Source organism: Frankliniella occidentalis, unplaced genomic scaffold, assembly GCF_000697945.3.
Source record: "Frankliniella occidentalis isolate FOCC.00 unplaced genomic scaffold, Focc_3.1 Scaffold217, whole genome shotgun sequence".
NCBI lineage: Eukaryota > Metazoa > Arthropoda > Insecta > Thysanoptera > Thripidae > Frankliniella > Frankliniella occidentalis.
The window spans coordinates 269014-272477 of NW_026267343.1; positions in this window are offsets into that span (position 1 = coordinate 269014).

Consider the following 3464-nt stretch of genomic DNA (forward strand, 5'->3'; position numbering starts at 1 on the left):
AGGGGTCGTCCCTAATTTACGGTGAACGGGAAACTCTAAAAGTAGCGGGCGGGACTTGAACCCGAGACCTGCCGATCCGACGGCGCGGCTCGAGCGACGCCGCAGCCCGCTCGGCCACCGCAACTGCTGGTCAGCAGTTGGCTCGCACGGACACACGAGCGGTGTCGGCTGCTGTCCACTGCCGGCACTAGAACCTAGATGGCGCTGCCTGTCAGTCACCTGTGTTCAGTGTCCAGTGGTTGGCACCACTTCATCCGGGGGGCAGCATCTATCTCTCTCGCACTGCATCACCAGGCGCGCTCATAAGAGTGCAGCCCCTCGGATCCACCGTGGCAGCGAGGCACACGGCACACGCCACTCACTCTGGCCCCATACGGACTAATATTCTGCCAGGGTTGCATTGCTTTCTGTGAGTACAAGCTAGATGCCATACCTTATGTAATCTTTATTTTATTTTAGTTCAGTTACTATCAGTTACTAGTTACTTTATATGTCATCTGCTAAAAAGTTCCGGAAAGTACCGGATCGTGAAAGCAGATGACGGAAACGACATGTCTGTTGTTAAAAACGACAATTTCCCAGAGTGTTTTGTTGTTAATTTGAGCCCTCCGGCGAAGCACTATGGCATCGTGCCACGCGCCCAGCCGAGCCTAGTGCAGCGGGCCGAGCCGAGCCGGCTGGATAGAGGCAGAGTGGGGAGCGGAGTGGGGGGAGCGCTCGGCGGCGGGCGAGGGACCGTGGCAGCGCGGCACGCGGCACACGCTCTGGCCCCACTGACTAATATTCTGCCAGGGTTACATAGCGTTCTGTGAGTACAAGCTGCTGACCTATTACGTATGTAATCTTTATTTTATATTAGTTCAGTTACTAGTTACTTCATAAGTCATCTGCTAAAAAATGGGGCTCACGACGTACACACACTTTACAAGTGCGTCGTCGACGGTATTTGATTCTGTTTGGAACAAATCCCCCACCCCACCCAAAAGGCATATCTACTCGCACACACGAGTCCGTCCGTCTCACGTTTAAAATGAGTGACGGGCCGACGCGCACAAAAAGGCGGCAGCAGCAGCAGCACAGTCATCTACTCGAAATCGACTCGGGGCCCAAACTCCGTCCGGCGATCGATAAATCAAGGCTTCCCCCTCTGTATCGCCACACGCAACGCGCCGCGCAGCACCGCGCATGCAGTCACCCCGAGAGTCCCACGATGAGCTTTTTCACGTCCCCTCGTCTCAAGGTGAGTCATAAATCGAACGTCACAAATCTCCTCCCTTTCACACACACACACACACACACAGTGAGAGTAAAGGGGAGGGAGAGAGAGAGAGAGAGAGAGAGAGAGAGAGAGAGAGAGAGAGAGAGAGAGAGAGGAGCTAACGCTGCTGCCCCCTCCTTTACTCTCTCGCTCTCTCTAAATCCTCTTCCTTCTCCCAAGGAGAAGAGGAAGGAGGAGAGTGCATATGATAAAGGGGGATGGGTGAGGAGAGAGGGAGAGACGCACATGAGAGAAAGGGACGCCGACCAGCTGGCGAAACAATGCTTTGGTGTCGGACAGTCTAGAGCCCAGCCCCAGAGCGCCACGCCCGCCCCGCCCCGCCTCGCCTCGCCTCTAGTGGACGGGCTACAATATCAATAGTGGCAAATCGTTCGCACGCGATGCCGCTTTGCACACGGCTAGTTATGACCAAAACAAAGGATTTGACCCGAAAAAATTTCCCTTAGGAAAGATTTTATAAGCCTTCAAAATTCCCATTGCGCCTTACGGGAGGTCCGGGTAGGCAACCCGGCGCACACCATTCGCTTTTACATGCTCCCAGCGCCCTTGAAAGCCGATAACTCCGCCAAAAATGTAAATATTTTCAAAACTGTTTTTTTGTTTATAAAGTACAAGCTTCAAGGAACATTTCTAGCTGCTGCCCGATGTTATACGCTACTTAGTTTAGGCGGGAAAGGTGGGCAAAGTCGAAATTTTGTGGAAAATGACATGCCTCCATTCCAGGGCCTGGAACCAGCCTGTAAACGCATCTGGAATCGTAACAAGTACATGATCTGAAGCAGAAAAGCCAGGGGAACATGCTGGTGTAAAAATATTTTCAATTGCTACGGCACAAATATGTGCAATGCGGCTTCGAATTTCTTACGGTGGTGGCAGGTTCCCTTAGGCACCATTCCAGGGCCTTTAACACCCCTGTAAGACACATGATCGCTCTTAAAAATTCAAATGTTAGTGCCAAAAAGCACGAGGAGCGTTTCGGTTATAAAATATTGGCAACAGCTACGTCAGAAAGACGTGTATTTCGGCTTCAAAGTTGCAAAAGTGCCCAGTGGGAAGGGCCCGGGCGACGGGCACGCGGGCGGCGCGGCGCGCGAGGAGGCCAGGCTCCGTTGCTGCAGCCTACTGTTGAGAAAGAGGGGTCCCGCACAGTCTTAGGTTAAGCGAAGCTACCTTACGTCTTACTCTAGGGGGCGCTAGTGCACAGCTTGCAACGTTAAATAACTAAAGCAGCGTTTGCCTCTTAATCCTTTCTTTTTAATAAGTTCAAACAAGTCCCTCACTCTCTCACCTTACACAGAAGTGTCCCTCTCCGAAGCCTTCCGCGTGCCACTCGTGTCAGGTCTGGAGCGCATCTGGCGCACGGGCCGGTGGGACAGGCGCGCGAGGGGCAGGCTAGCGACCGCGGGGGTGCAATTCTGCAAATTCAACACCCTCGCGCTCGCTCGCCGCGGCTCGCGCGGGTGTCGCAACCGAGCTGAGTTGAGTTTAGGTTGCAGATTTCACAACCGACGGTGCGCGGCAAGCGGCCTATTTGCCGGTCACTTTTGACAATGCTAACATAACCAAACAAAGAAAGGCATGACCTCATGCCCTGAGTTAAAATTTTGAAAAGAGGTTAGCATTGAATTTTGGTGAAGTTAAAAGAAAATGGTTATGTTAAAGTTGGAAAAATGAAGTTAATTAAAAATGGTTAGTTTCACAATGCGAAAGTAACCAAACAAAGAAAGCCGTAAGTCACGCACAGCCGGATGTGAAATCCGCAGCAAAGGTGAAGAAGTGTGTCTGTGTGTGCCTCGGAGAGGGATGGGCAAGGGTGGTTCAGCTAATTTTGAGTGGTGAGAGAGTGAGAAAAAAAAAAGTTTAACAAATATGAAGTTACGGCCAAAACTCGAAAGAAAATTTACGTTAAAACTACTAAGGACTCACATGTTAAGACTGAAACTTGACAAATATCCCGGAAGGGGGCTGCCTGAGAGAAAAGTGAAATGAAAAAAGAAGAAAAAAAAAAACAACTGGCAGCATCGAAAATGAACACAAAAGGGAACAATGCAAAAACGGTCCTCCGCAAAACAAAAAAAACAAAATACAGTCGGGAGATTTACATGGCCACAAAGAGATAAAAAAAAATGAAACAAAATAAATAAACAAAACAAAACAAAAACAAGGGCAAGTTACAATGGTGAAC